General features: G+C 36.9%; 1 long non-coding RNA gene across 2 annotated transcripts in view; it reads right to left on the minus strand.

Annotated features, from left to right (window-relative positions):
- Nucleotides 1-13,188, minus strand: part of LOC141577709 (uncharacterized) — a 66,989-nt gene that overhangs the window by 15,242 nt on the left and 38,559 nt on the right. For both annotated transcript variants that reach the window (XR_012507020.1, XR_012507021.1), the window contains exon 2: nucleotides 26-142. This is a non-coding gene — a long non-coding RNA (uncharacterized LOC141577709). The remainder of the gene's footprint in view (nucleotides 1-25; nucleotides 143-13,188) is intronic.

Here is a 13,188-nt window from a genome sequence, read left to right on the forward strand (position 1 = left end):
AAGTAACCAGTGATGTGTTACGTACCCAGTCAAGCTTAGCCCAAGAAGATCTTAAACGTGCAAATGTCAGTCCATTATTGCTAAAGCTGCTTCTTTTGCTGCTGTTTTTAGTCTTTTTTCCTCCTCAGATTTCCTCGAGATTCTTCATGGTGGTGAAAGAGAAATCACAAAGATTTTAAAAGAGAAAATATGTTACTATGTTAGTTATTAAATAACATCTCTCCCCAAACTCTCTGCAGAGAGAATTATGAAAAAAAGCTGAAGTCACTTAAGATTTATTTCTCTTTCCCTAACTACTTGTGAATATGGATCAAGATTGACACCCAGTGGCCAAATTTAATCCTTTTTGTCCCTAAATTCTTTCTATGTGATTCGCCATTTTCTAAAATTTCAGTTGAAAATATTATTTAAACCTATGACTGTTCACTGAAAGTGAATTGTATCTTATAAACCCAGATTAAGTTAGTAAATCTTGTTTCACACATAATTAATGGTTTATTACTGTATCCTCTTTGTTTGCTTTTTTAACCTAACATTAAAAAGCAATTTGTGGATGGACCTAGAGATTATCATGCTAAGTGAAGTAAGTCAGACAGAGAAAGACAAACATCATGGCATCATTTATATGTGGAATCTAAAAAAATAATGCAAATCAACTTATTTACAAAACAGAAACACACTCACAGATATAGAAAATGAATTTATGGTTACCAAAGGGAAAGAAAGGGAGATAAATTGGGAATTTATATAACAGATACACACTATTATATATAAAATAGATAAACAGTAAGGACCTACTGTGTAGCACAGGGAACGATATCAATATCTTCTAATAATCTATAATGGAAAAGAGCCTGGAAAAGAATATATATATATATTGCGTGTGTGTGTGTGTGTGTGTGTATAAACTGAATTTGCTGTATATCTGAAACACTGTAAATCAACTATAATTCAATTAAAAAATAAAATAAAATAAAAAAGCAATTTGCCTTCCATTAACAAAACAACATATTCAACAGTTCAAAACAATGTATTCAATTTCTAGTAGAAACTAATGGGACAAACTAGAATTATGTAGCAAACCTAGTTAGACAACAAGATAATTTATAGCCTTAAATTTTCCTGTATCAAAATAGCAAATTTACCTATTTCTGATATGTAGGTTACTTCTAATAATTCAACATTTAATAATTTTAAAGTCTTGAGAGTGATATAACTTCATAAAATATGGTAATTAGAGAACTCTATCAGAGTTTAATTTTACTTCTATTTAAAGAGGAGAAAAAGGCATGAAATATTTAATTTTGTAGAATGATCTCTTACATGAGCAGTTTGGAAATTTGGTAGTAGGGTTTAGATGAAATGTGTATTGTGGTATCCATTTTAATGACTCTAAAGAAGGAAAAAAAAACCTTGATTTTTATGAAATTAATATTTTAGCAAATATTTTAGCAAATATATTTAACACAGATTACCAAACAAGAAAGAAGTGAATTTAAGAGTCAGAAAGATCAAAGTCCAAATTCTAACTGGTTAAATCTTGGGCAAGTCTCAGTACTTTACTAAATTTCATTCCCTTGTCTATAAGATGGAGCAAAAAGATAATATTCACACTTACTGCAAGGATAGCGTGTAATAATATAGGTCAGTGAAAGGATTCTATGAACAACTATCATTATAGCTAATGTCATTTCCTCCCACATCAGTAAAATTGCAACACACAGACACCCACACACACATTTGAGAATTCAATACATCCCAAAAGATCTGGTCTCTTTAGGGAAGAAACTGAAGACCACTCCACTAGGTCACAGGTTAGTCTTACCAACAAAAAGCAGTGACCTTTTCTGCTTTCTCTCATTGCCCTTTTTGTCCTCTGAGCCCTATAGAATATAGCTTCCATCCTAGGCCTATTTTGAGCCATTCCTTATCAGCAGCCCCAGGCCCTTCAGGGTATAGACAAGGTGTACTATTTATTAGGCGTGAGCCTTGGAATTCCAAGTAGCCAGGACCTACCTGACCTTTTCCTGACCCAAGCCATCTGAGTCCTTAAGACTGAGCATCTGTCTTGGCTCACCTGTTCAGAGATCTCGTTGTTTACTAGGGCTTAGATCTTAACCAGTTTAGAGTAGATGCCATATTATGGGTCTAACACTGTGTTGGGTATTTTATATACAGTATTTCCAATGCTTACAACAACCTATGAAGTGGTGATTATTATTCCACTTTACAGTTATGGCAACCGATACTCAGAGAGGTTAAGTAACTTGCTAAGGTCACACAGTTAGGAAGGGGAAATGACCAGATCACCATTTCAGCTTGGCTCCAAATGACACGCTCTTTCTAAAATATTTCACCTCCTGATTCCCTGTCTATTTCCTGCCTAACCTACGCCTAGATTTTGGATCTTGTTTCTCATACCGTTGCAGGGGTTTTGCCAGGAACCACTGGACTGGCGTACAGCACAATCTCCTGCTTCTAGATTTACCTCTAAGTAGAGAACATATTGGAGCCCAAGGAAATATTCTCCTATACATGTATGTACCTCCATTCACTAACTGCCTGACAAGCTCATATTGCTACACCCTTTAGGCTCAGGGCACCGTGCTGCATGGCCTTCCTGCCTGTATACTTCCATATCTCTCTATTTTTAATCTCTATAGATTCACAGGGATCAGGGTGGGAAGGTGCTCCTCTCACTTTTTAAAACTCAGGGACACTGACATAAAGCCTCAGTAGAGGGCAATAATCCATATAAAATTTTGATGAGTTCACCATAATTCTCCAAGTTCAGAGAAATGGAAAAAGCACCATGATCACACTTTATAAGCATTTGAAACAGATACTCAGAAAGCATAAACAACCACGACAGCCTAAGAGCCTTGCAGACCTTGTAGAATGGGAATGATGCCCTACATTTGCTACAGGTCACTTTACTGTATGCTTAAAGTCCCAATTTAAAATAAATATCCTGTACCTCTCATGCTCTAGTGAACAGAACAACCTTCAGAATTGGAGCTTCAGCTATGATCCCAATTATGTAAATTTAGGAATCAATTTAGCAAAATTCAGACCCATAGCGGAAGTTAGGCATGGGGCTCTTAAAAAGTGGCTTCAACTTACAGATTAGAAAAACATGTTTCATATGAGGCAACTGTGCAACAATTATTTAAATAACTATTATCAAGGTTAGATGAGGGTAAGAATGTTCCCATCACCAAGAAAGTATCCAGAGAAATGTGCCAGGCTTATATGACACCTCTGCACTAATTAGTCTTTGAGGTAATCACACATAATACTTTCTCCCTTCCTATCTGAGGACTGACCAAATAGTATCAAAATTGAAGTTGGTAGATGAGGCCGGGTAGACAGGGAAAACATACACCCTTAGAATGTGTTTATTTTTCAACAAGTGACTGTGCTTCACTTCAGCTGGCATTGTTTTCTTCTGTGTCAGAAACTCTAAAGCCAAGTACACCTCCATGTTTGTGAGCAACGGTAGCACATGCCTCTGGCAGCATTTGTACAGCAGCCAAATTGTTAAGAGAATCTTAAAGGGTAGAGATCAGAACTAATCAGTGTCAGGGCCCCAGCAAAGCAGCTAGAGTCTACTCAAAACTTCAACTTCAAAGAGGACAAAAGTTGGTTTCCACACAAGTTCCCATCAATGTTGACAAGGTCATGGATGTCAACCTATGGCAAGCCTTTTTCATGACTTGCTGCTATAATAATATTGTGTGTTTAGAGAAGATTTTCTTGCCAATGAGCCACTCTGATTCTTTTTAGTTTGTCATCCAAAAACATCAGGAGTCTTCTAGTTAAATAAAGAAACTCGTCTTTAAGTTTTTCTAAGCTTCTAGGAGATGATCTCTGCTGATATTATCAGAAAGGAACTCATCTTCTGGATGCCCTGGAGCATAGGGAGATACGGGTGGCCTTGCCCATTGTAATTTGATGTTGATATTTTGGTTCCTTTTTTCTCCAGTTGTCCTTTGGTTCAGCAATAGGAAGGTGAGCAGAGGGAGTTGATGAGGGATCTCATGATAGTTTTGTACTCATAGGAATTCTCTTGCCCCAGAATTGCACATTCCTTGCCTTTTTATCTGTTGCCTGTCAGTAACAGGCTATGCAGCATACTCACCAAAGCCACTGATTTTCCAGGATAAATGAGCAAGAAATTTTGATTAAAAACTCATAATTCTTGGTGGGGGGAAGGTATAGCTCAAGTGGTAGAGCACATGCTTAGCATGTATGAGGTTCTGGGTTCAATCTCCAGTACTAAGGATAAATAAATAAACCTAATTACTTCCCCCCACCAAAACAAACAAACAAACAAAAAAAACCCATAGTTTCCACATCAAACCTCTGCTACAACAATCACCACTTCACATAATTGGTGAGCAACACATGGATTGACTGACACAAATATTTTGACAATACACTGTTAGAAGGTAATTTTTTAAGGTAACTCTCATACAGGTATAAAATTGAATGTGTGTTAAAGATTTTATTTGACTCAATGAAGAAACTGAGGAAATGTGACAACCAATTCAAAGGAAAAGTCAAAAAAGCACACAAGAAATGGTGAAATGAACATGCAAATGGAGGCACAACTGGCTTCTTCCGCAGTGAGAGAACACTCAGGTGAACCTCTACTAGACAGGAGACGATTTGCATGTCTATAGACAAGAACTGTTTTACGTTGCCATCAGTTATCTACAATTTACAGAGTTGTGAAAAGCTCATATAGAATCAGAATCTGAAAACATGGAAGAATATCCCTAGACAGTGCATAGTTTTTTGCTGAAACATAAAATTGTCCCTACAACATCTATCTTTATACCAAATTGAGATTAAGGAATCAACGGATAGGTAACTGTAAGCGAATGATCTAGAAGGATGGTACAAATTATCAAAGATCTTTCAAGGAGTGTGGCCAATAAGACTTTCCCATTTTCTTATCATTAAAATATTACTCCATGTTCAACAATATACTATGTGGAACGTATAGTTGGTTCCAGAATGCTGATTGAGCCATTCTGTTCCATGTTCCATGCGGAACTACAGCCCAAAACTGTATATTTGACATATTGTTCCATCTATACCTAAACTTCATTCCTTTTTTTTTTTTTAACCACAAAAGTAGAATCTGTGGAACTGAACAGAAAAAGAGCTCCTGGCACCATAATTGAGATAATGATGACTCTAACATACAATGTTCCAAGTTCAGATGAGCATTTAAAATAGCCATACCATATTAATGAATAATAAAGGTCTTCCTCTAGCATTTCCTATGGTGCCATTTGACTTTGATTTTACTATTTTATTTTATTTGGCTCTACCAACTGAGATCTTAGAAGTCCACAAAGTGAAGGAAGCAATAATTCCTGTGTAGTCGCCATAATTGCAGAAATGGAGTCAACCAGTATTTCTACACCTGCTCATACATCTTAGAGACAACCTCACAAATGCCACCTCCTACCATGGTACATTATAAGCCAAATGGAGACCAATGGAAATCAATGCCATGGGCCTGCCTAATATTGGTGTGAGGCAGGATAATATTTTTCAAATATTAAACTAATGCAGTTTTGGTCTCAAAACACCTAGTAATTCCTAGTTTCCCTGAGGCTACCTACCTACCTAGCCTAGAATACAGAAGCCATTAAGTTGCTCCATCAGCTCACAAAAGACACAACAGTTTGAAAACAAAAGCAAAGTGACTGAGTTGCAAATGCTTGAGAAGACAGAGTGGTGGTTTTCCTTTGAAATGCAACAGGATTTGATTTGCAAGATTTCAGCTAAAGCCTAAAAGACTAAACACAGAATTTTATAACAGCCATAGCAATGGTGCCATATTGAAAGAAAGAGCAGCTTTTTACACCCAAAAGGAGGATAAAAGATCTTCCTAGATGGGGCCAGGAGGGGAGTTGGAATGCAAGTAAAGGGTCTGTTCCTTGGTTCCCTCCTCCCTTCACTCTGAATGAAATTCAGGCAGTCCTGGACTTTTCTGGTCATTCTTAGATGATAGAAAGCCCAAATGGTCACATCAAGTTGCAGAGAAAGTCTCAATTTAGGAAAATGAAAGCACACAATCTCAAGTAATTACCAAAACTGAATTTGATTTAACACTTACACTTCTCCCCTCTTCCAACTGGGGTCTTTGAAGAGAAGCCAACCAAAGACTGGAACATGATCCCATTTTTCCATCCTAGACTTCTACCCCTTCTCTCCTATCTTGCTGTGTGTTATCTGACTCCTCAAGGGTCAAAGCAGAAGGAGGAGAGAAGGGAAAGGGGAGCAGGGAGAGAGAACTGGAAAGTTACTACTTAATCAAAACTGTCATCAAATGGTCCTCGCTCTCTGGTCTGACAGACGTTTGAAGCTGGCTCTTTAATTTATGGTTCCTCTTATGAATCCCTTCAGAAATCCTCACTGGGAATGTTCAGTTTTATTTCTAGTCCTGGTGGATGCATTTTCCTCTGACTAGTTGCTCCACCTCAGCATTCAGCAGTGCATCCTCTCTCCCTGGGGTACCCATGACTCAATCCAGGTTTGGACAAGACCTAAAAGAGCCTCAGGCCTGTCCCTTCTCCAAGTGACCATATCTGATCAAGGAAGCACACACATCCTTTGCTCGCTCCCACTTTGGATCAGCTGAATAGCACACATTCCTGTCTTTTACATTTTTCAGTCAGAAGTCAGACACCAGTCCCCATGGCTACCCTCTGCCCACCAATTGCATGAATCACATATTAAGATTCCTAAAGAACTCTTCTCATCAGGTTTAAGATGAAGCATAAGGAGGGAGGGAGAGCTCACAACAGAGCTCTCTTCAAAGGCATCATCTGTCCAATACTCTCTTCCCATTTCCAACCCTATCCTTTAGAACTTGGATATAAGAAAAGTTTAAAAACTTCCCTTGAAAGCTTACAAATCCTCACAATCCACTCTGCCATCTGGCATTTGTCATCTTAGGATCTTAGCTTAAACTTCCATTTATAGGTCCTGTTATAAGTGTTTTCTGCTATTAGCCAGAACGGGACTTATGAACAATGTAGATTCAGTTATAGGGACTAAAAGAAAGTTAAATTTTAACACATTTAAGTTATGGCTAAAGTTGGCCCAGCTCTATTCTCAGTTACTTTTGGTACAATACTTGCATGTAATAAGAGAGAATTCTGGAAAACAGGGGTCCCCAAAGAACCCAACGGAAATGAGAGCAACTCTGTGACCAAGAATGGAAAAGCAATACAGTAAAGGGGCAAACAAGATGGCAAACATCTGCAAACACATCAGCTTTCCTCTCCTCCATCAATATCAAAAAAGTTTGTGTACCCATAGCTCTGCAGCCCCAGAAAGATACAGCGAGAATAATTTTATCAGTTGATGGCTACCACTTGGTCTACATCTTCAATGAAAGCAAGAGGTAAAAATGTGTACAGCCAAAAAACATACAGCAGAGTCGGGTGAAGAGAGATGATGGTTCACCTGGAGTGGAACTTGAAGATTTGCCGCTTGCTGGGCATCTCAGGAAATGCTAGGTGCCAGAACAGACTGAGTGTGCCCAAGAGCTTAAATACCCACCTACAGAAGTAGTTAAGCAGTATTATTGGCAAATTAGATAAATGAGTTGTACAATTTGGAGTCATACATGTTCTGTGTGAAGTTAGCCCTCCTAATGTTTGATACGGTCACTTTTACTAATCTTCTTAACATAGCTTCATGTCAATATTACAAATGCTGTGCTTCAGATGTCACCAAGGGTGCTAGGAAGGGGGAACTATGCCAACCAGCAATATTCCATGAAGGCTGGAGGAACTCAAGAAAGAGTGTACAGAGTAAGAGAACATTAGTATTGGGGAGTGGGAAATAGCTCAGTGGTAGAGTGCATGCTTAGCATGCATGAGATCCTAGGTTCAATCTCCAGTACCTCCACTAAAAAAAGAGAGAGAGTATTGCCATGTAGCAAATTACTCCAAAACTTAGAGGCTTAGAACAACCATTTTATTATGCTCGTGAATTTGCGGATCAAGAATTTCAACAGGGCACAGCAAATATGACTTGCCCTCTGCTCCCTGACACTTGAGGCCTTGGATGAGAAGATTCTGCAGCTGGGACTGACTGTGTGTGTTGGTAGGGAATGAGCTGGAATCATCTGGAGGATAATTTACTCACATGTCTGGCAGGTGATGCTGCCTGTCAGCTGGGATCTTGACTAGGCCTGAGCACCTACACATGGCCTCTTGTGTGACCTGGATTCTCTCACAACATGGTAGCATGGGAACGTACTTGGTTGCTCAGGATTCCAAAAGCTGAATCTACATCACCTTTCTCAGCTAGCCTCAGAAGTCACACAGCATCACTTCTGCTCCATCTATCGGTTATTAAGTGAGTCACAAGCCAGGTGGAATTCAAAGGGAGGGGATGTATATTCCTTGATGGGAGGCAAGTCAAAGAAATGGCAGCCAATTTTTAAAACCACCATACCTTATTTCACCATTGCTTAAATACACACAATAATGTCCTAAGTGTTCATCTACTTTTTGTCATCATTTCCCTGCTTTGAGTTATCAGGCAAAGGTAAGGCTTCTCTGAGATCATGCACCTTGCTTTCCTCCCCTTCTGTCACTTTACCCAGCCAAGTATACACACATACACATAAACATACATACTCACATACCACAATGTTCAGATAATTAATTAAGCAAACAAACATTCTCTGTTGTACTTAAGATTCAGGAAAACTGTCAGAATCAATTTTATTTTGGGCTGCAAAGGGAAGCAAATCATGATTTGTTCCCCATCAACATAAATTAAGCTTTCATTTTTTCACCTTTCAGAAAATCTTAGTAAGCTTTCTACCAACTTTTGTATCAATTGATTCAATTTTTTAAAAACATCTTTAATTTTTTTTTAAATTGAAGTAGAGTCAGTTTACAATGTCGTGTCAACTTCTGGTGTACATCATTCTGTTTCAGTCATACATATACATACATATACTCATTTTCATATACTTTTCATTTAGGCCATTATAAGATATTGAACATAGATCCCTGTGCTATACAGTAGAACCTTGCTGTTTATCTATTTTACATATAATAGCTAGTATCTGCAAATTCTGAACTCCCAATTTCTCCCTCCAGCCCCCACCCCTCCTTCTCTCCTGGTGACCGCAAGTTTGTTTCCCATGTCTATGAGCCTGTTTCTGAAAAACTTCATTAATTTTTACAATAGCCATTTTTTCATGATATACAATTATATAGCAATGTTTCAAGGTAAATGGTCTTTCTAGTCCATAACAAAGAAGTAAAATATTTCATCTATTGGTACTAAAATAATTCTTATCTTCTTTAAAAATACGTATTCTTTATTGTCAAGTGAACAATGACTATTGCTAAGAAAGTTACGAAAAATGCATTCATTTTTGAAGCACTGTATTTGTTAGAAACTCTTCACCATCTTTAAGAGAAAAATCTTTTTCTAATCATATTTTTGTTTGAGTTGAGAGGCATTTTTTATACATCACTCTTTGATACAATGGATGCATAAAAATCACTCCAGTTTTTAGCAAGCCCTCTTTTGTGGCTTCTTGCGGGTATCATTTGCTATTCCCTGATGACTGGCCAACCCAACACCTTGGAGGATAAGTACTCTGCTGACAAATCAATGAAAATACAAAAAGAAAACACCTAAAACTTTTATTTAGTAAATTTACCAAACTATTCTATGGTTGTTTTTACCAGATTATGCAAGGGTAATCCAGGAATTTCAACCATGTTCCTGATTAACAAGAATTGACAGTGATAAACAGCATTGACAGTGAAAGAGAAATAACAAAACGTTCCAGGGTTATCCAGGCTGGTTTGACTTATCCCAAGGGGATGAATCCATATCTCATAGGAGAGTTTACATTTATAAGGCTAGTTTAGAGGTAACTGATATAAAGCAGAATGTGAATGCCATAAGAGAGATTCCAAGAGATTTGGGGATTAAAAGACTAAAAGCACATAGGTTAGAGAAATCAAGAAAGACGTCACAGAAGAAGTGGCTACATACACACAGACTTCCAACCAACTGCTTAGGATTCCAGCCTTAAATATAAATGAATGCTTTATCAGATTTTTATCAGCTATTTCTGGAAGACAACAACATAGAAGAGAGAAATCAAAACAAGCAAATGATATGAAGAGAAAGGGTGAAAGAAAACTAAAAAATTCAAGGCATGGAGAGGGAAAAGGGGGTATAAAATACAGGGAAGAAATAAAAAATTACGAACAAGAGAATAGCCTCAGAGAGAAAGTATATCATAAAAAACAAAACAAAACAAAAAAGGTACAACAAACACAGATAATCCAAGAACATGAAAGAGCTCTTGGAAATCAAAAATATATACACTGAAAAAATTGTTAATTAAATATAAGGGTTGGAAAATAAAGTCTTCCCAGAAAGTAGGGGAAAAGAGAGCATGGAAATAAGGGAAAGATGAAAAACACAAAAGATCAGAAAATCGGTCCAAATTATGGAACATCTGATCATTGAGTGCCAGGAAGAGAAAAAAAGACAAAATGAAACAGTGGTAATCTAAGAAATAATTCAAGACAACTAGTGGAGCTGAAGAACACAAGTCTGTAGCCTCAAAGGACTCATCAAACAACTAGCACTATTAATTTCAAAAGTCCCCCTCCCAAGGATAGTACCATATAATTACTGACCACTGGGGATAACAGGAAAATCTTTTAAGTCTTCAGAAGAGAGAATAAAAGATCAGACACAACTGAACAGAAATGAGAATAGCCACAAATGTCTCAATAATGTCCTTAGAGGATAGAAGACAAAAGAGCAGAAGAAATCTTAACCTACAGAATGGGAGAAAATTTTGTAAATGATGCAGCTGACAAGGGATTAATTTCCAAAATAAACAAAAAGCTCACACAGCTCAATATCCAAAAAATGAACAACCCAAGCAATACATGGGCAGAAGACCTAAATAGACATTCCTCCAAAGACATACAGATGGTCAACAGGCACATGAAAAGATGCTCCATGTTGCTAATTATTAGAGAAATGCAAATCAAAACTATAATGAGGTATCACCTCACACCGGTCAGAATAGCTGTCAGTGAAAAAGTCTACAAATAATAAATGCCGGAGAGGGCGTGCGGAAAAAGGAACCATTCTACACTGTTGGTGAGAATGAAAATTGGTGCAGCCACTATGGAGAACAGTATGAAGGTTCCTTAAAAAACCTAACAGAGTTACTATATGATCCAGCAATCCTGCTCCTGGGCATGTATCCAGAAAAGACAAAAACTCTAATTCAAAAAGATACATGGACCCCAATGTTCATAGCATTATTTACAATAGCCAAGACATGGAAGCAGCCTAAATGTCCATCAACAGATGAATGGATAAAGAAGATTATATATATATATATAAAATATATGTATGTATATATATATGTATGTGTATATATATTTATAAATGCACAATGGAATATTTCTCAGCCATAAAAAAAGAATGAAATAATGCCATTTGCAGCAACATGGATGAAATTAGAGATTTTCATAGTAAGTGAAGTAAATCAGGCAGAGAAAGACACATGTCATATATCATTTATTTGTGAAATCTAATAAAAAGTAAATACTCTTATTTATAAAACAGAAATAGACTCACAGACATAGAAAACAAAATTATGGTTACCAAATGGGAAAGCGGGGGAGGGATAAATTAAGGAGTTTGGGATTAACAGATACACACTACTATATGTAAAACAGATGAACAATAAGGACCTACTGTATAGCACAGGGAACTACATTCAATGTCTTTTCTATGAATTTTATTCCATACTGAGATTCTTTTTATTTTTATTTTTATTTTTTTTGGAAGGAGAGATAATTAGATTGATTCATGTATGTACATATGTATGTATGTATTTAATGGAGGTACTGGGGATTGAACCCAGGACCTTGGGCATGCTAAGCATTCACTCTACCACTGAGCTATACCCTCCCCCTATATTAAATATCTTGAAATAACCTTTAATGGAAAAGAATCTGAAAAAGAACATACATATGTATATGTATATATAAAATTGAATCACTTTGCTGTACACCTGAAACTAACACAACATTGTAAATCAATTATACTTCAATTAAAAATTTATAGATCAAAAAAAAAAAGACCAGAAGTCTTAAAAACTTTGAAAGATAATGACTTTCAACCTAGAAATTCAAGTTAGAATTTTATACCTGATCAAGCTTTAGAGTAAACTAAAATCATTTGCAGACACACAAAGGCTAAACAAACTTCCTTTCTTAGAAAGCTAATATGAGTCCACCAAAATAAGCAAATAAATCAAGAAAAAGAAAAATCATGGATCCCCAAAACAGGGTGTCAAATTTAAGAGTGAGTTAAAGAATAGTTACAGATTGACAGATGACCTAGAGAACAACCATCCCAAAGTGAGCCCCAGAGAGCTCTGGGAGGAAAAAGGAATGAAGTTAACTATCTGACTTGCTTAGCATTTGGGAAACTATTGAGAGGAATCTGACAAATCTCATGGGAAAAAAATAAGGATAAGTACTGAAAAGTATGTAAGTAAAACAAATATTATAATCATCAACTTCAGGAAAAGCAACCACAAGAACTACAAAAGCAAGAAAATTAAAACGTAATATATTTCGTGGCTCAGGAGTGAACAATACTTATATGATAATATATTATGCATCACTATCAACTGAACTAAAAATTATGATATAAGTCTACTATGATATTGGAGTATTATTGCCTACCCAACATTCCTTCTCTCCATCTCCCACCTTCCTTCACCTAGATGTTGTTCCGGTATCTACCATTTTCTGTATGGCAATGTGTTTTAGGGGAGGCTGATCCCAACATCAGCCCTGAAAGGTAAATCTAATTAGACCCTATTATGACAACCCCATTTCCTTTACTTGTGATTGCTTTAGGAAGAGGCATAGATCCAAGTCTGTTGAGGGGCTTCTTAAACAGAAATGCAAGGAAGAGTCAATCTCGTCTTATTCCTCTGGAAAAGTGGAAAAGACAAGTAAATTTACTGCTACCATTTAGCAATCATGAGGGCAGTCAACCTGAAGACAAAATCAACACCCCAAGGATAGCAGAGCAAAGATCAAAAGTACCCAGATTTCCATGATGCCACTGAAT

This window comes from Camelus bactrianus, chromosome 5 (assembly GCF_048773025.1).
Source record: "Camelus bactrianus isolate YW-2024 breed Bactrian camel chromosome 5, ASM4877302v1, whole genome shotgun sequence".
Classification (NCBI taxonomy): Eukaryota; Metazoa; Chordata; class Mammalia; order Artiodactyla; family Camelidae; genus Camelus; species Camelus bactrianus.